Here is a 21,493-nt window from a genome sequence, read left to right as displayed (position 1 = left end):
CAAACCTATTTAAATCTACAGAGCTGCGTTTACAAGTTATGAGTGCAATATGTCAAAATATGACAAGTTTTTAAATCAAAGTGAATAATTGTCACTTGTAATGAGAAAGTATGAGCTGTAATGCATGACTTTGCTGCAGCAGACAGGTGTCAACATTTCCAGTTTTAAAAACAATTTAACACTAAACTTGTGCCAAAAAATCAACCCAAGGCAGATGTGAAGGGATGCAACATCAGCACTGATACCAATTATATAATGATCCCACTATCCCTGGGTACTAGAGAGGGATTGTTCACAAAATTATCTTGCAGCTTTGAAGGGGACTGAGATTAAGCATCATTTTATTTGAATGAGATGAGAATGTTTATAAAATACAAAACCAAACTAGTATGGTCCAACGAAGGGAATCCAGCTAACAACAATAGATACATATAGTTGGCAAATTTGAATCTGTAAAATATAGGCATAATCTGCAGTACAACAGCAGTATTATGCAAATGATCTGAGCACAAGTAGATCTATCAGAAGTAGTGTAAGGCCATTTTGATATGTTTCAATTCAAAGGGAACTTTTAAACTTCAAAATTAAACTTTCAGAAGTTCAGACTTTCTTTACATTTCTAATAATCCCAAATAATGGCAGTAGAGTTGCCTAAGGAGGCTGAGATTTAACAGGGATGCAGTGTCAGGACTTCCAAAAGGCTTTCGACAAAGTTACACATGAAAGGCTGGTAATTAAACTCAAAGCTGTGAGGATTCAGAATAAACCATGGGAATGGATAATAAACTGGTTAAAGGGTAAGAAACAACAAGTACTGGTTAGAGGAGTTATGTCAGAGTGTGGGGTGAAATACTGAGTGGGGTGCCTCAGGGCTCAGTACTGGGACCACTACTGTTTCTAGTTTACATAAGCAGCCTGGATTCAGAAACACAACGCAAAGTCGTTCAAACTTGCAGATGATATCAAACTAGGACGGGGGGTGGAAGAGACAGCTCAGAAACTACAGAACAAGTTAGACAAGATGTGTAAGTGGACAGAACAATGGCGGATGAAATTTAATATAAACAAATGTAAAGTGCTATACATGGCAAAAAATATAGGAGACACTTGTACTCCATGAATGATGTTGAAATAGCTAAGGATGAAGCTGAAAGAGGCCTATTAAACTCAGCACTAAACATGTCCAACCAATGCTGAGCAGTAATCAACAACGCCAACAGGATGTTGAACTACATAGCCAAAACAGTAGGATAAAAGTCAGAGGAGATAATGATCAAACGTTATCGTGCTCTAGTTAGACATCCAGTTCTGTTCACCAAGAAACAAGAGAGACATTCAAGCCCTGGAGGCAGTGCAAAGATGAGCCATGAGGCTGATCCCCAGTGTCAGGGGTCTGAGGTATGAGCAAAGACTGGAGAAACTTGGACTTTTCAGCCTGGATAGGAGGGGCATGCATGATTTTTACTTGGAGCCAAGAACCTAATGGGTGGGTAGATGTTCGCATGGAAACATGGAAGTCAAGTGAGTGCGTCGCAATCTGCGTTTGCAAATCAATTGAAGGTAATTATTTTGCTTCCATGTTTCCCGCATGACAGCCAGCCAGACTGACAGGTTGGCTGCCCGTTGGGAGGGAAAGGAGCCGTGAATCGGAGAGAAGGAAGGGAGGGATCGATCATGGGCCTTGGACGACATCCGGGGGGGGGGGTATGAAGTAGATTGAGGGGAGGGGCATTGGAGAAGATTGGAGGGAGGGAGGCGATCGGATCGGCAGCTGGATGAAGAGTCAAAGGTGGGGGGGTTTGACCGATCGTGGGGGTCTGATCGCGCCAGATGATCTTGTTGAGCCTGGATGAAGCGCTCGTGTTCCTTCAGGCCCAATAAAGGCACTCACCTCATGGATCTGGCCCTTCTCACCTGCTTTCATCTGACGAGAGTTAGCAGCCATGGGAAACCCGTGCAGGTGAGCTTAAATTTGTTTCAGCTTTAGAATGCACAAAAAAAATAAGTACCTCAACTATTTCAATGAGGTACGTTGCTGCTTTAACAATCCGCCCGCCAGCATTAAGTGGGGATGGGACTTCGGCGTTTCGAATGCGCGCACGCATCCAAACGCGCCTGGGTTACCAGAAGTGGACGCGTTGGAGCCAGGTTACCCCCAAGGTGTGTGAGAGGTGATCTTATAGGAGGTATATATAGGAGGTATATAAGATTGTTTAGGGATTAGAAAAAAGTTAACCTGGAATATTACTTTAAATTAAATTGTAAGAGTTGATCTAAGGGAGACCAGTTCAAACTGGAAGAGAATACTTTTAGGACAGATATCAGAACATTCTTCTTCACACAAAGAGTGATCAACTTGTGAAATAAACTTCCAGACAGAGTAGTGGAGGCAAAAACCCTGGAATCATTTAAGAAACAATTGGATGCCATAAATTGGGGCTGGGGGGAGTAGTAGGATCTCTCTGGATAAATGAATAAAATGGGCCAAATGGTCTTCCTCTTCCATAATTATGTAATGATAGATTTGTACCATAACATTCAGGGATCTTTCTAGGCATGTAATATAAGTGCAGCATTGCTAGTGACTATAAAAGCTCCCAATTTTTATGTGTTATGCTTTTTGCAGGCTAGCAATGGGAACACTTGCAGTTTTAGCTTGTTTACTGTCTCCAATTGCAGCAAGGAGGTTATAGATGCATTGTTCAACAGAGCCAATTACTTCATTATTTTTGTCATAGACCAGTAATAGTAGTATTTTAAGGCAACATAAATCTACAGAGCCAAAGAGTCATTGATTGTGCTCATGTTGCCATTCAGGCTCTGGCAAAATGCTGTGCCCTATATAAAACTGAAAAGGATTTGTTTTATCTCACTGTGGACATGGTATGTGAGCACCTGTACAGAATCAAGCTGATCAATGGCTGCTTTCCTGGAATCTCTCACAAATACTTCATTAAGGCAATCAACTGTGTCACCCTTATTTGAAGAGGAATGAAGAGTAGAAGGATGGGGCCAGGGAGTGACGGCTACCTTACGCAGTCATGGCTCATAATATCCAAGTGCCAATCATGGGCAGAAGCAGAACGTGGGTACAGAGAAGCTCATACATGAACCATAATTATCAAACACACCATTGATATCTTGAAGCAGTGTTTCACATGTCAAACCAATTGGGATAGTCTTGGGATAGTACAACTCATCCCAGGGTTTCCAGAATATTGTCTGCTGCATGGTTTATAACTTCACACTGAAAAGATGCCTCAGCATGCAGCTCAGTGACCATGATGACAAAGCCACGGCAAAGTAAGGGTGAAAAAGCCAATGAGGAATTAGCAGTGTTACAAACAATGCAGCAGGAAAGATCAGTATTGACCATCAGTTCTAGATGTATTCTAAGGAATGCCACAGCTACACATTTCTTAAGGGGACAAACCACATCTGCCCAGTAATTGCCCAAACTACCTTGTTCTACACTGTTGTACTTATGTCTTCAGATGCCTTCTAATGCTGGGCTCCTGCTATATTTTAACCAATTGCAAATAAATACTTATCACACTGCTCAAATCAAGTGTTGTGCATTTATTTAATCGATTATGTAGTATGTGAATATTGGCAGCTTGAGTTGGTACAACAATGCTAGTGATCCTTGATTCTTGTACTTTGTTTCTGATAAGCAACATCAAGGCTCCCACTCCTTCTAAAGTATTTCCTTAGTATGTCGTCTGGCTGACCTGTGCATTGTCGTAAGTCAGCCACATTGGGACTATGGTGGCTGTCTGGTGCTGCCTATTTTCAGCAAACTGCTCCCATACCTGATGCAGTAAACACTAATGGAGAGGTAGCCATTAATCCCATAAACTGTGTTCCGCCTCTTCCTAAATCCTTGCAGCACCTGGCTTGTAAAATGGCTTTCCTCACCCTGTGAGGCCCAATTCTACTGAATGTTACATGTACAGTCTGTGGTCTGTGCTGAGTCAGTTCACCTTGCCTGGGATGGCATTAGTGGTACTACAACTGGTTATTTAGCCACAGTGATTCTGAGCCGGAGAGAGGAAATATCAGATAGGGCTTCCTCTCCTGTTCGCTGTCTACTGATCTCTGCTGGATGTTATGTGAGGACAGGAACATATAGGTTAGCTGGTTAAACATCTATAAAAATATGATGTTGAATGTAAAGTATTGTAGCCATGTTCCAGGAAGAATTGGCACTTTTCTTTTTTCCAATGGAACAGTCCTCCAGAGTCATAAGGGGCTACATGTATAATTCTCCAGTTCAAAATTGGATAGTTCTTTAATGACTAACACTTTAATTTTGTTCATTTTTTTTTTCAAACTGATATAATAGACTGTCTTAAAATATGGAGATCAGACAAGGGAATATTGTAAAGATCCAGAGCTCCATGGCCTGAGCACTTTTCTTCAGGTCATTAACAAAGGGATTGGAGTGGAGTTGCTAGTTCCAGTTAGACAACCTAAGATAACAAACCTACAAAAGTAGAATTAATCGAATTATTTGTCTGTTCATTTCCAAATCAAATGGAAAAAAAGGAAAAGTGATAATCATTTTTCCACCTTGTGTTTCATTATTTATTGATCCTTAGAGAAGACCTCAATTTGATTAGCCCAAGTCCAGTTTTAGAACACGGTCTTAATCCACCTTAAAGTTTAGGGACAAGATAATTCCAAAGGAAGAGAATGTGAGCAAATAGATAAATATAAATAACGACATGATTCTCTCCTTTGCATCAGTTTAGACAATTTACATATATTTACCATCTAAATGATATCGAACAATGTAACAATTTCTCAGATATAAATTTACCAGTGATAATAAATTAGGCCATGAAATTAATACCTGTTGTCAATAATTTTAAGCAGTTTAGCTAGCTGGAAATTAAGCCCTTGTCTGATGTAATCTAGAAGTATTGTTCATGTACTCTGTAGTTTAGAGATGTAAAAGTTGCATGTGAACAAAGCATGATCAAGTCATGTTGAGCGTCCACATTATAGGTCTCTTATCAAAATGGCCTAAACAGTTAAAAGTATATAAACCAGCGCATTGTGATGAGATTAATCTCCTGGGAGAGGTCAAAAAATCAGATTTAAAAACTCAAGCACAATTTAGGGGAAAACAGTCTGGAAAATTCCTCTCTGACCTCCTTAGATCATCCAAACTAGTCCAGGAGTCCACATTGACCATAATTTATATTATTTAGTATTCCTCCTACCTTTTGTATGCTGTGAACTCTACCCCATTCAGGACCTGATCCAGCTCTCTTCTGAAGTTATGCAGTGAATTAGCAAACACCACACGAGCCGGCAACTTGTTCCATAGGTCTACAATCCTCTAGGAAGCAAAGAACCTTCTGACATCTAACCTAGTTTGCCCTTGCTTAATTTATATGAATAATCCCTGGCCTTCTCTAACCTAGCTAATTGAAATTATCTATCAATATGAACAAAATCTAGTCTCTTCATTATTTTAGACACCTCTATCAGATTACCCCGGAGTCTACCTTTCCCAAAGCAAATAGACACAGCTTTTTAATCCTTTCTGGGCAACTCAAGTTTTTTTTAAGATGGGTACCATTTTTGCAGCCCTCCTCTGAACCTTTTCCAAAGCTTCTATGTCACCCTGCAGGGGTAGTTGGCACATATATGTGCAATGATATTCTGAGCAAAATAAACAACCTGTAAATTCATTGAAAATAAACTATTCCTGTTCATACATGGAAAAGCTCTCTGGACAAGAGCACTACGTCACTGTATGTGCAGTTGACAATACTAAGCACCTGTGAAAAATTAACTGTGGCATAAAACCTCTGTTGAATTGATGCCTGCTGTTCCTCTGCTTTGGGCAAATATATGTATTGAAAAGTCTCAATTAGTAATGTGTCTGTGGTGTCTTGCATGTGGGTAGACATAAGTTGATTGTGTAATGCTTGCATTATCACTCATTTGAGCTTGGGTAGAGCAAGTAGCATAGAAGTTTATGTGACCATGATTTTCACAGCTATAAGTGAAACACTTGCGGACACAGAGGCTGTTTCTAGGTCTGTGTGTAACTGACGGTATGTGTTAGTGAGAACATCTCTACTTAGCATAAAATAAGGTTTGCACTGAAATTAAGATTCTACTAGTAAGACATTGCTGCTGATAGTTTTGTAATGTGGATAAAACATTATTCATGTGAAATTTAACCCCACTTCATTTGTGATCTATATTGCTCATGAGTAATCCAGTACTTGAAGTGAGAAATCACTGGCTGTCTTATTTATGGCAGGTAGTTCCATAATAATTGCTTTAACAGATGTTTTATGTCTCTAATTAATTAACTCTTGGACTGCTGGCAGGTCCAGAAAATTCTCGTCTCCCTGGGCCAACCATCTTTTTATTTTACATTTTCAGCTCATACATTGTGCACTGGAATAATTCTCAGTATGAGATAACATTTTAAGTAAAAAAAAATGGAAGCCTATTTTTCCACTGCACCTAAGGAATGCTATCATCCATGCCAATCATTCACTCAATTCTATAAAGCAATACTACTACAAGATTGAGCGTGGAACATTGACAATTATATAGGCTGTGTAATGATTCTACCTATACAGCGATGATCAACAATTTAAGGCACTAACAGATCACAAACCTTTGATTCCCATATGCTTCATGTCATAGTTTAAACTTTATAGGATATGGTACTGGTTGCTGAAAGTCAAATCTGATGATCTGATAACCCTCATGACTAAATATCAATATACGCTGATCTGGATGCTGTCACAGGTTATTATTTGGAGAGAGTGGAAAAATCATTAATTTTATAGCTCAACATTCTACACTCAAGTTAATCACTCCACCTGATCTCAAACAAACTACATAAAAGGATATAGCACAACCAACTTGCAGTCTTCTTTTGAGGAACTGGAGACCCCATTATACCTAAAAGACTACACTGTTTGCATGTTATGGTTTAGAAAGCCTGTTTTTTAAAGAAGTTCTCAGTCCATCTTATAGAAAAGAGAGTGATGTAATGTATTCACCCAGACACTAGAGGGGGAACTAAGAGTTTGTTCTGCTAGAACAAAGATCATGCAGTGTTTGTATCACATGGAACAAACAAGAACATTTCTTGCCAATAAATAAGCAGTGTTTATAAAGACAACCACCATAGTTTTGCTTCTGCCACAAAGTCCACACCATAAACAAGTGCCCCATTCTATCTCCCTCTGTAGCTGCTTGCTGAGGTTGAATCTGACGATGTACAAGGCTGTCTCCAATCACTTCCTCATCTCCCTCACTGTCCACGTCCCCCTGCCTATTTCCACTCCCACTTCTGCCTCTGGGGACAAACATCTCCCCATCTCTTCACAGTCACACTCTAGCTCTCACCTCCCTCTCATGTAGCCCTTCACCCACAATGCCACCTATGCCACTGTTGACTTGCTCAACAGGTGCTCACAATCTTCTATTCCCATTTTTCCCCTGGTACAGATCCCCCACCTTCCCAAACTCAAGTCTGAGGCCAGTAGACTGGAGTGCATCTGGTACATGACTGTTCTAGGTATTTACGATACACCAAGCAATATTATGCCTCCCCCTCTGTGGCTAAAACTTTCTACTATTCCAGGATCATCGGGGAGAAGGACAATCCTAGATTCCTCTTTGCAATGGATAAACCACTTCCTCTGGCCTCTTACCCCACCTGCTGTACCCTCACTTCTAACATCAAGTGTAAGGGACTTCTGAGGGGTAATTTTGTGAGACTCCACCATGAGTATCGAGCCTCACTAATGGTGAGCATGGGCCAAAGATAGAGCTCCAAGACATAAACCCATTTTCTGACATGTGCTAGTGAGGCTGCTTGTCCAAGGATGAACCAGAACAATGGGAAGACCAGAGCCATTGGGCTCGAATTTAGCAGGCCTGCGGGTTCCCAGCGGGTGGTCCTCCGGGAGCGTGGAAAACGCGGACGGCTAATCGTGTGCGTCCCCCACGCGATCGCGGGATAATTGACCTGATTAAGCCCTGCTTCCGGGTTCTCCGCTCCCCAGCTGCGTGCCGGCCGGCTGCACATGCGCAGTACCGTCGACGCGATGTAGGAGCTCCACTTAAAGGGGCAGTCTCCCAAAGCCCCTCCTGCTGCAATCAAGAGGTTTGAGACGATGGCTCAGCAAAGGGGAAAGGCTGCGCCCCGTTTTTCAGACCTGGCACTGCAGCTGATGCTGGAGGGCGTGAGGAGGAGGAGGGAAACGCTCTTCCCAGAAGATGGACGCAAGTTCCCTGCCGCCGCCATCAGGAAGGCATGGGCAGAGGTGGCGGCGGAGGTGAGCAGCAGGGGCAACACCCCAAGGACTTGGGAGCAGTGCCGCAAGCGCTTCAATGACCTGACTAGGTCTGGCAAGGTGAGTACACCAACGCACCCACCCACATCCCGTCCCCACCATCACGCCAAACAGATCACAACCCCTCCTGCACAGCCACCACTGCGCTCCATCAGCAATCCTCACAGCCACTCATTCACCATCCTCGCCGTGCACGCAAGTACCCACCGTCCCTGACCCCACCCGAACACTACCACACACCCCAATCCCCATGCAATGGGATGGGCACGTGGTCCACGCATCCTCCCATCCATCCGCGCCACGCTCAACCCAACCACACCGATGCTCGATGCGTCTCACGATGCAATACGCACCCACTCACACATCTGTGTTTTGCCTTCACAGGAGAAGAGAAGCAAGAACGATCGGGAAAGGGCACGCACCGGAGGTGGGCCGCCGCAAGTGGTGGAGCTCACCGACGCCGAGGTGGAGGCGCTCGACCTCGCCCGCACGCGACATTGCCTGTCGGTGGCTGATGGCGAGTGTGTCGCTGCCGAAACGGCCGGTAAGGGAAAGCTGACACTCAACACCCATGATCGCGAGTTACCGTATCATCACCTGCCATCAGGCGCACTGTCAAGTTGGTCCACATGCCTCAAAGTGCCCTCTGTTCTCTTGCAGGTCCGTCTGTGTGTGAAGCGATCGTGGAGGGCGATTCCTCAGAGGACATGGCGGTCTCTGAGGGTGCATCGTCACATCAGAGCCAACCATCCACCAGCGCAGAGACACGCACCTCGGTGGGTCCCCCTCGCCAACTAGTTGGGGTAGCACTTGGTGAGTCACCGCGCACGAGTGAGCATGAGCAGACCCTGGTGGCAGGGGCAGCCGCGGAGGGTCCACGACGGAGGGAGCACTCATCTCCAGGCTCTGCTCAGCCGGACCCAGATGCTGAACCCAGGGGGCCACCAGTGAAAAGGAGAGTCGTCGAGGGGCACCAGCTAATTGCTGAGGTACTGGGAGAGGTGCCGCGCGCATTGTCCACAATAGCGCAGGCGATGGAGGAGTCCAACTCCTGCATGCGGGCATTGGTGGCGCAGGCACAGGAGGGTACCGGCGACACAGTGTCGCAGGTAGGTGCGGGACTGTCTGCGGTGGAGGACAGGCTGGCCTCCCTCGAGCGTCACGCACAGCTCCAGATCGAGTCCTTGCAGGCCCTGACAACGTCTGTACGGATTCAGGGTGAGTCACATTCCGCCGCCATCAACAGGCTGACGGATACACTAGGGGTGGCCTTGCAAGGCCTCACATATGCCATCCAAACTGCCGTCCAGCAGGGTGGAAGGGGTGATGTGGGCCGAGGCCAGGAGAGGGATGATGGTGACCGGGGACATGGAAGCGGGGACGCTTCTCAAGGCGCCCCCACGTCCCACCCGTCGCCCACCTCTCAACCAGTACCCGCAATGGTGCCTCCTCTCCAGGTGGCCGAGTCTGCCCCTGCCCCGGTGCAGGAGGAGCAGTCTGTGGAGGTGCCGTCACGGGCACCGAAACCCAGGGGCCGTCCGCCAAAAGCATCTACCCGGTCAAGGCAAGAAGACGAGCAACCTGCCACTACCTCTGCTGGAGCCACAGGGGTAGCACCACGTAGGGGTTCCCGGAAAAGAATTGCAAAGGCGTTATAATCACAAAGGGAATACACCAGGGTGTTTATTAATTTGTACATTTTTTTTTATATAATGTCACATTGGAGATATTAAATACTCTATTCTCACCACTCCTGCCACCTCTCGTCCATTCTTCCGCGGCCTGTGCAATAGGTGCGTTCCGTGGAGGCCATCATGACGGCGAACACCTGCTGCCACCCATTGGGCACACTGCTGCGGGTGCAGGATTACTGGCAACACTCTTCAGTGGAGGGGGCTGGTATGGCCGCTCGCATGTGCAGGTGAGGAGATGCGAGCGCCTCGCAGTGTCTGACTCTAGGAGAACCGTTGACGTATGAGTGCCTCCCTGGCCCGGCGACCATCCCGGTGAGTCGTGGTTCGGCGCATGGGTCGTCCACTATCCTCTGGCGCGTCCTCCTCCTCCGCCTCCTCCTCCTCCTCCTCCTCCTCGCCCTCGCCTTCCTCAATGTGGGTGGCGGGTGTGGATGGGGCCTCCTCCAGCGGCACCCCTCTCTGTTGGGCCATGTTGTACAGGGCACAGCAGACAACTATGATTCGTCCCACTCTGAATGGTGTGTATTGCAGCGCTCCCCCAGAACGATCAAGGCACCTGAAGCGCATCTTGAGAAGCCCTATGGTCTGCTCAATTGTAGACCTGGTAGCAGTGTGGCTGTCATTGTACCGACGCTCCGGCTCGGTGATGGGGTTCCTCAGAGGTGTCATGAGCCACGTGTGTAGGGGATACCCCTTGTCGCCGAGGAGCCAGCCGTTGCCGGCGTTGGGCGCCTGCAGGATGGGCGGGACGGCGGACTCCCTGAGGACTAAGGCATCGTGGCAGCTGCCGGGGTATCTGGCGCACACGTGTAGGAATCTCTGGCGGTGGTCACAGATGAGCTGGATTCATGGAGTGATACCCCTTCCTGTTGATGAACAGCCCTGGCTCATGCGGAGGTGCCCGTATTGCGTTGTGGGTGCAGTCGATTACACCCTGCACCCGTGGGAAGCCGGCCATGGCATGGAATCCAACCGCCCTCTACATCTGGCTGCGCTCGTCCATGGCGAAGTTGATGTAGTGCGAGGCCCTGCGGAACAACCCATCGGTGACCTGCCTTATGCACTTGTGTGCAGAGGACTGACAGACCCCGGTGATGTCCCCGGTGGCACCCTGGAAGGAACCGGATGCGAAGAAGTTGAGGGCAGTGGTGACTTTGACGGCGACAGGTAGGAAGATGCTACTTGGTCCATCAGGGAGCAGCTCGTCGTTAAGGAGGCTGCAGATGTCGGCGACTACCTGGCAATTGACTCTGAGCCGACGTATGCACTGCTCCTCGGAGAGGTCCATGAAGCTGAGCCTCGCTCTGTACACCCTGTGCGGAGGGTAGTGCCTCCTGCGACGCATCTCTCTCTGCGGTTGCCCTCCCTCCTGCTGTGCAGGTGGGTGTGCCACCGCACCGTGTTGGGGGGCCCCACGTCTCCGAGGCGGACGGCGTGGACTGCGAGGCTGCTGGGGCTGGTCATCCTGTTCGTCCTCCGACGATGTCAACGCACCACCCATCTGGCAGGTGTTGGTCTGAGGGGTTGTGCAGGGTAGGTGGGTGTTTCCTCGGACTGGGGCTGCGGTTTCGTGTCGGTCTGTCCTCTGGCTTGGCGGGGGGTGGTGGAGGGCAGGGGTTGCCCTATGTGATGCGGTGGCCTCCTGCGTGGGTGAGGGCTCTCCCCCGTGGAGCGCACCTTGGCACCTGCCACAGGCTGCTGGCTGCAACACGCCTGGTTGGAGAGGGACTGTTTCCCCCAGTGTGTGAAACTCACTGCCTTGAACCTAAAATCCCACACTTCCTCTTTTGACAGCTGCTTCAGCTCATTAACTGACCACAACAAGCAAGGTAAGTACACTCAAGTGGAGCCCCGCTGGCTTTAATTGCCTGCGGGATTCCCACCAGCGGGGCTTGCGCGCGCAGCCCCGCACGTCAGCGCGGTACCCGGAAGTGGCCGGGATTTTGTCGCGATCCGGTCACGTGACCGGATATCGGGATTTTCGGGGCCGCCCCGCTGGGAACCCGCCGGAAACACGATCCCAAAATCGAGCCCATTGTATTTGGCCTCCATCAAAATCTCTATACCCCTATCAGTGATTCCATCTCCCTCTGAACCAGATGGTCAGAAACTTTGGCTTCCTGATTACCCCAGAGCTGAGTTTAAAACTCTAAATCGTTGCCATCAAGAGCACATACTTCCACCTCCACAATATCATCTGCCTCTGCCCCTACCTCGTTCCCACTGCAGTCGATACCGTAACCCATTCTTCTGTCATCTCCAGACTCATCAGATTCAACCTCAGCAAGCAGCTTCAGAGGGAGATTTTTTTGTGTATTGTTGTAAGTCAGTTTTGAATGGTTAAGAACTAGTGCAATCCTGCTGAATGGTAAAATGCTAATATCACTCAGTTCTCTGGGATAAGCTCATTTGTAAAATTATTCACAGCACCAAGTGCAGACTTCAACTGGTCTGCAGATGTGGGTGTGCAGATACTATTAGGTCAGCACAGAGCATCTTTTGTACAGCCTGACCTGCCTGCCATTGCTTTGTGGGTCATCCTCTTTTCCTGAACATATCAGATGGGAGAACTCCATTGGGAAGCCTATTGGCAACAGTAATTATGCTGGGGACAAAAAATAAATAATTTAGAACAATTGATACAAGGACTCATGGGAGCCCAAGTTTAAGGGTGGAATTTCAGGGCTTAAGGCCTAGATGGCTGAAGGTGAGGCTACTATCCAGGTGTCTCGGCCCTACTCTCTGGAATTCCCTCTTCACCTTCTCAAAACCTATTTATCTGACCAAGTCTTTGGTCACCTTTCCTAATTCCCCTACTTAAGCTCAGAGTTCATTCTAATTCCTCTGTGAAGCACCTTGGAATGTTTTTCTCTGTCAATGCAAATTTCTTGTTGTTAATTTTTGAACAAAAGTGCTGTTACAATAAAAATTCACCCAGGACAGACATTTCCAATTACTATGGTCTGATTGTACAGCCAGTTAATTGTGTTGGGCACCATTGTCACTGAAACAGTGGGCTTCATCATGAGATACAGCTGGCTGAAAGCAATTTTTAAATAACATTTACCCTAACTATCTAAAGCCATGTAAAATACACCACAGAAATCCATGAGTTTGCTACAGGGATACCTTTGAGAGTTCCTGCAACTGTACTCAGCACTTGCAAGCCTAAGGCAGGTACAGTTGAGCCAGCATCTTGCTCAGTAGCAGTCTGCAGAACAGAAAACCCTTGGTGCACATCAACACCCAGCTGTGTGCCAACTGCTTACGTTATGACCCACAAGGAGGCAAGTAAATTGTGCACCATTTCATTGTCAGGAAGTGTTTTCTGCTTCATAACTAACCCCATGAAGTTAGAATCATGAAGTGACTCTGCACGACCAATGGTAAAGCCATATCTCTACTCAGCAGCCAGCTCTTCTTCAATTAATATTTTAGCACTTGCATGTCCATGTTTTCACTTCTAAATCACTAATATCCTCCAGAGTGCGTGTCTCTGTGCTGGCATATCGTTGAACTGGTGTTGTTGCTGAGTGATGGGGTGAGGCTTATTGCTGAACACACCGTCTGTACACCAAGAATAATCTCATCCACAAGGAGTTACCTTTTACAGGGATTTAAATTGCTGCATTGCTCCATAGTTAATCCAAGGTTAAAATCTAGCTTTATGATGAACTAAGGTATGCCATTAAATCATAAGTACAACCAGAGTAACAATAAAACTATAGTACGCAGTCAATATTTACAAGTACAGATCCAAAAAAGGTCAATACTTTCTCATCAATACCGGTGAAAAAACTCAGTAGTGATGTCCAGTTACTTGGCATGAAAGGCTGTAGTAAATACATCTTTTTCAGTTTATTTAGTTTGATTGGATTTTGTCATTGAAATAAGGTTTGAAAAATCTGACTTAAATCATAATCCCCTTCACTGAAACTAAGAAATTCTTAAATAGTTACAATTAGTAACTGAATAAAAGCATATCCAGATCTATCTTACCATTATACATACTGCTTAGCATACAAATGAAAATGCCTTGAGGAAATAAAGGCATATTATTAGAAAGATTCCAAATTGAAACTGAAAAACTGGCAAACATTAAATAATTAACAGACAAGATAAAGGGAAAAATGGTACATTGGTTTTCACATTGATATAGCAGTATTTTACATCCTCATCTCAGCACTTGCAGGAAGGGTACATTGTTTCTTCAGTAGTTTAACGCACTACAGGATTAAGGCAGACGCAGGTGGAATGGCACAACCAGTCAGATGTGCACAGGGGTGCTGCCACCTTTCCGAGGGGTGTTTTTGAGTTGGTCACTCTTTCTCTTCAGCTGATTAATTTCAACTTTCTTTCACTATAACGGCACCAACTGAGAAAGAATGTTATCTGGACAGCCAGATTCTGGATAGTTCCATAATGCAGAATGCAACTCAGCCCCATAAATTGCCTCAGCAGCATTATCACTTCGTCCCTTTGCACAGTGTTTTCTGGACTAATGAGAAGAGATCTGTTGTATGGGTCTGCAGCAACGGGGTCCAGACTGCTGAATACTTATGGCAGCTGAATTTCAAGATTGTAGCTTTTTGCGAGAGATCTGGGATTGAAATCCCCCATGTAATATGATTGAAGAATATTCCACTTCCAACTTTTATGCATGAGACAGATCAATTATTTATATTCTTAAATCCACTGTTGGCTTATTAGCCACTACTATAGTGTGGGTGTATGTCTGAATCATACGAAAGAAAAGAGCAAAATGTGCAGCAACAACACGCAAGGAAGACATTGCAATGTGACACAAAGGAGCATGTCACAATGTCTGTAATGAAAGCAATCACAAGTTACAATATATGTGGCTTGAAAGAAAGAAAAGCATATTATTGCAGCCTCTTAATATAAAACTGTTAATAGAAACATTTGTATAAAAGCTCCCCTGATGATTCACTGGGTAAGTAACCACATCATATGACACTGAGTTACGCAGACAAGGAAGGCACCAGCTATGATCCCTGGTTTGTATTGAGTTAGCCAATCTTAGGTGGTGCAGCTGTCAGGGTGCTACAATTGATTTCAGTATCCTGGACTAGGGAGGAGAGAAAACTCATCCAGTCCCACTCCTGATTGTTATCCAGTGAAACCTTATGGAAGTGGGTATGTGCAAACATCAAGTGGGGACACGATGAGGCTCAACTGTGATGCCCTCCATGGTTAAATAGCCTGCCAGCACTCACAGTCCAAGCTCATTGTGCAGGCTCACATGGAACGAATGGCCACTTTGCTGGAGATACAGAAGGCTGCCAGCATCCACCAAACCCTAACATGAGTCACAGTCTTCGAAAAGGGAGGGATAGGAGAAGAGAATTATGGGGAAAAAAGAAACATTCATACAACGAGCAAAACATTACCTTTATCCAGTTGTCCTTGTTAGGCAAAGAATGAGAGGCTTTATGTGAAATGAATAAATACCTGAAAACCATTTCCTGTCGAGAAGTTGGTAAGATGGTCATTAACTGACACGTATTGTATATCGTTTGCCATGTTATATATATTACATATAGATATATTGTACTAAACATCTTGTGAAGTAAATATGCAATAGATATATTTGCATAATAGAGGGATCCACACACAGTCTGCCTTTTATTCCAATTCATTTTGCTTTATCAACTGATATTTTTCAGAAAGCTGCAGTAAATGTTTCAGTCATCCACTTTAACAAAGCTTTCTCAGAGGCATTTTGTTCCTCATCATGTCCATGAAAGCATGAATTAAATTGGCAAAATGGTTTCATTTGAATTATTTGGAGGCATTAGCCGGACTGATAAAGACCAGAATAGTAGAACATTTAATGACCAAAGAATTAGGTTTATACCTAGAGACATCATGAAAGAGAAGCATTTATGTATTAGAACATTGTCTGATTGGATGTTGGAAAGTGTTGTTGATTAAAAATTGTTCTACAAGGCAGCTTTGTGACATAATGCATTTGTGTGCTGCCTGACAGACTCAGGCTTGATACCGAGCCATAGCTGATGTTTGCACTCAGACTTCAACTTGCCAATCTCAGCTGACGTGAGGGTGAGGAAATTGGCACAGTCAAGTTATACTTCAGTGCTATCTGCTGGCTATTTGAGTAATGCTGGCTGAGTCTGGGTAGGTGCCCGTTCTCACATTCTATCGTTTCGTCCGCAGCCCGTGTGATTGCTGGAAGGCTATAAACATAGAAGAGAATCACGTAAATATATGTATACATACACATGTGTATATATCTCATGTTTTTTGGACAGTTTCACACTAGGTGGCGAATAACTAACTGATGAAAAGCAAAATGTAAAACTTTCTGAACTTAATTTCTCAGCTGTTTTTTTCTTAAGATTACCTGAGATCTGACTAAACCACTGACTCTCGATTAACACTAAAAATTAAAAAGCATTCAGATGCCAGTAAACAGAGCTCTATGCATAGATGCAAGCACGCACACACAGAATTCAATTTGCTCTGGTCTGGGAGTGATATGGAGCCAGCAGTCTAATTCAGGTATGCCTGCTAGGCATCAGTCTATGTGGGTACTGGACTCAGACCAGTATCTGTTGTGCAACTGGGCTCAGAGGGGAAGAAATTCAGCTCACAGCCATCCATTTTGCACCTGAGAAACGGCGGCCAGCAGTTGAAAATTGAGGAGGGGCCTCCTCAGTCACTCCTTTTATACCCAAGGCCTGCCTGATGCAATAATCAGGTGAGCAGCCCCCTGCTTGAAATAATTGAATTTCTTGGCTACCGTCTCCCTTAAAGAAAGAACTTGCATTTATATAGCGCCTTCACATTCTCAGGGCATCCCAAGTGCTTCACAGATAATGCAATACCTTTGAAGTGTAGTTACTGTTGTTATGTAGGCAAATGTGGTACCAATTTGGTTACAAGATGGTCCCATGAATGACAAATGACATAAATGGCCTGTTAGTTTGTTTTGGTAATGTTGATTGAGGGATGAATGTTGGCCAGGGCACCAGCAGAACTCCCCTGCTCTTCTTTGAAAAGTGCCATGTGAATTTTACATCCACCTGAGAGGGCAGACAGGGTCTCAGTTTAACGCCTCATTCGAAAGCCCCATTCCCTCAGTACTGCATTGAAGTGTCAGCCTAGATTATGTGCTCAAGTCCTGGAGTGGGGCTTGAACCCACAAGCTTGGACTCACCTCAGAGACAAATCTTAAGTAAGATTCCTGATCCAAGCATAACATTGTTTGATTTATAGTGCTCGAAATGCTAAATACAATTAATTCTTTGACATATTTCATCTGGCAACAGAAGCACATTTTAGAAATTGGATCAATTTTGAGTAAAAAATGGATTTTGTTTTTTTTCTTTAGTTGCTGAACAAATGGGCTGCGTGAAAAGGATTTGCTTCTATCTGCAGTTTATGGAAATGCTGATTCAAGCACAATTCTAATCACTGCATAAACTTCTCTGGGAAAATAATTATGCCCTTATAAAAATTCAGCCGTATTTATTAAAATAAATAAAATAGCAAAACAGACATCCAGAGTGAGTATGCCACGATTTCTGTTGTGAATTATGTTATGCATTTCATACATTATGAAGATTATTCAAGGATACAGCTTTCCAAGATAGTCCTTAGTCCCTTTGGCAAATTCTGCAGATTTATTAACATGGAGACCACAGATGACAATCTAGGTTGCATAACATCCTGTTCCAATGGGTTATTGGTTTGGAGCTAGTGGCATATAGAGCACAAAATCCCAGATATACATTTCACTCTGTTCTGTTTTAAATGATTTGAGCAAGAGCAATGGTTGGGGAGATACCACTGGCCTGAGCATCTCTGAACTAGGAAGGGGAAAAATCAGCCAGGATGTCAGCTGGTCCAACAATTTCCTTTATTAACTGTCATTGTTTACTCCCCACCATTTCTCTCTCTCTGTAACCACCTTTCCCCTCCCCTTTCTACTGATTCTCCTTCCCAACCATTTCCCCCCTTTTCCCTTGCCAACAGTGTATCCCCATTTTCTTTCCAACCATTTCTCTTCCTTCCCAGTCTTGAGACCCTGCTCCACCTGTCAATGTTTCCAATGCTAATAACATTACTGCCTTTGTATACTGCAGGCAGGAATAAGTCCTACCTACAGTATGCACAGGCAGCAGTCAGTCATTGTCGTTGGGAAAATACTGATAGGAGGAGGGGGGCCTGTCCAAGAGTATAAGCCATCGGAGATGAGCGAGGTTGAGGGGGAGCAGAAGCAGTGGGAGTGGAACTGGGGACCGGAGTGGGTCAAAGCAGGCCAGGTTGTGCTGATTTGTGTCAGCCAATAATGATATGCTGACCAGGCCTCCAAAATGCTGATTGTCAGTGCAAAATAATAACATTAGGCATTAGGAGGTGTGACTAAAAGCTTGATCAAAAGAGGTAGATCTTAAAGGAGGAGAGGTGGAGCAGTAGAGGTCTAAAGAGGAAATTCCAGAGCTAATGGCTTAGGCAGCTGAAGGCACAATGCCAATGATGGGGCAAAGGGCCTGGGGGATGGACAAGAGGCCAGACACATTGGACCTACATCTGCTGAGAGCAGAAGGATTGATTACCTTTAAAGGGCTGGGCCTTTACTCCTTGAGGGAAATCCAAAAAAAAAATTGACCAATTTTCTTTAGCTGTTCCCAGGCTTTGTGTGTCCCCTTTTGGAGCCGTAGGGTGCTGCTGTGACTTGTGCTGTTCAGCAACTGGCGCCAGGTTTAGGTATTTCCCCTCATTTAAATATTTAATGCAGTGCTAATGAGCTTTGAACACAGTTGATACGCAGGCTCCCACCACCTTTCATGTTAGCTAAGCCTATGCATTTTCTACACCACAACATCGCATTATCGATCCTACTTGATCTTAGAAGAGTTGAAAGGTCATTGCCTTTAAAAACTAATCTTTGGAAGAGATCAAGATTGAGTAATTCAACAATTTCACTGTAAAGGGAATGAAAATTTTGTGCACTGAGGCTGAGATTGCACAATTTGAAGGAGGCTGATGACTAACATGGAATGAAGAGAAAGATGACCAACTTGTCTGACAGGTCATGGTTGTGATTAGGCTTCAATACGTTTTTGCTGTCATCAAAAGTTGTGGAGAAAGCTCCACTAGCATTACTCTTCCCTATGTGAATCATTGCAACTTATAAAACCCCAGAACACTGATATTTACTTAAGCTAGCAAGAAAGAAAGAACTTGTATTTTTAAAGTGCCTTTCGTGAGCTCAGGGCATCCTAAAGTGCTTTATAGCCATTTAAATACTTTTGAGATTAGTCACCATTGTAATGTAGGAAACACAGCAGCCAATTTGCACTCAACATGGTCCCACAAACAGCAGTGAAATATTGCAATGTGCAGACTGTAGGAAATAAACTGGGGGAACGGGAAGCAATTATTTTACAGAAAGAGACAGACAATAGCATGACCAAAAACCTGGATGCAAACTGTCAAGAATGGAAAATAACAGGTAAGAAAGGAGGTGGAGTGGCAATATTGGTAAAAGAGAGAATGAATGCTGCAGAGAGTTGATGTAGACAAGAAAGGGCTACAGACAGTCATTATGGGATGGAGCTCAAAGATTAAAAGAGGGGCTTGTTACATTAGTAGAAGTGCATTACAGACTTCTGGAAGGAAATAGAAAGGAAATCTGCAGTCAGATGAGAAAGATGAGTAGGTGTAACAAAATTATTATTCTGGGAGATTTTAATTATCCACTTATTGATTGGGACAGAGAGGGAGTAAATGGAGAAAAGGGAATGGAATTCCTAAAATGTGTATAAGACTCTTTCTTCAAGCAATATATTGGTAGGTTTAGATGGGTGGAGGTGTTGCTAAAGCTGGTTATGAGTAATTGAATAGTAATTAAATAGATCAGGTAGTTGAACTAAACGTGGGTGAGCACCTTGGGAGTAATGACCACAATATTGTAAGATTTACAATACAACTAGAAAGTTAAGTACAAAAACTAGGGCACCAGGTTCGATTAGGGTAATTAAGAGGATTGCAAACTGGGTTAAACATTGATTAGAAGGGAGAAAACAGAGTAGGAGTTACAGGCAGTTCCCCCCCCCCCCCCCCCACCGCCAAGTGGTTGGAAGCCACAGCACTCCATTCTGGGGCTACATTTGTCCGATGTGTACATCAGTGATTTGGATAGAGGCCTAGAGGGAATGGTGTCAAAATATGCGGATGACACCGAAATAGGAGGTATACTTATTCTTTAGAAGACCAAAGGAAGGTGCAAAGGGATAGTGATAAGATGGGGAGGGGATGGGGATGGGTTAAAAAGTAGCAGATGGAATTCATTGTCACTAAGTTTGAGGTGATGCTCTTGATTAAAAAAAGTGTAGTAATTATACTCTGGGAGTACACACAGTGCTGTGGACAAGGAGGAGGGGGAGGGGGGGAGGAGGGCTACAGGTTCACAGGACATTAATGGCGGTACCTCGGTTTGGTAAGGCTGTAAAAAAACTAATCAAATTCTAGGTTTATCTCAAAAGGTACAGAGTGTAAAAGCCAGGAAGTAATGATGAGCCTATATAACCCTTAAGACCTCAATTCGAGTACTGTGAGCAATATTGGGCTCCAACTGTGGGAAGAATATTGAGGGTACAACACAAATTCACTAGGATGCTGTCTGGTGAGAAAATACAAAAAATGAAGACAGACTTGAAACTTTGGTCTTTGTTCATTAGAACAAAGCAGATTATACAACATTATGAGGAAGTGTTTAAAATTATGAAAGGATGAGACAGAGTGGATCGAAGAAGACTGTTTCCAATCGTTATGGGGTCAAGAATCAGGGTCCATAGATACAAGATTAAATGCAAGTGATTTAGAACAGTGGGGAGGAAAAAACTTCACACACAGTTGTGAGGATGCGGAATTCACTTCAAGGGTTAATGGTTGAGGCAGAAACTGTCAGCATTCAAGATTAGGTTGGATAGGTGGATGAAGGAAAAGGGGATAATGGGATATGGGAACAGAGTAGTTAAATATGATCAAAACTGTTTGCTCACATGGAGGGTAAACACCGATATGGACTGGTTGGGCTGAATGGCCTGTTTCCATTTTGTAAATTCTACAAGGGAGCATAACATTAAAATTAGAGCTAGGCCATTCAGGCGTGATGTCAGGAAGCACTTCTTCACACAAAGAGTAGTGGAAATCTGGAACTCTCTCCCCAAAAAGCTGTTGAGGCTGGGGGTCAATTGAAAATTTCAAAATGGAGATTGATAGATTTTTGTTAAGTAAGGATATTCAGGGATATGGAACCAAGGCGGGTAAATTGAGTTAAGATACAGATCAGCCATGATTTAATTGAATGTCGGAACAGCCTCGAGGGGTTGGATAACCTACCTCTGTTACTATGTAAAGCTTTTAACTAAAATAGCCGGTCATAAGAAAGACAATTATTTATTT

Source organism: Heptranchias perlo, chromosome 32, assembly GCF_035084215.1.
Source record: "Heptranchias perlo isolate sHepPer1 chromosome 32, sHepPer1.hap1, whole genome shotgun sequence".
NCBI lineage: Eukaryota > Metazoa > Chordata > Chondrichthyes > Hexanchiformes > Hexanchidae > Heptranchias > Heptranchias perlo.
This window is presented reverse-complemented; position numbering follows the sequence as displayed.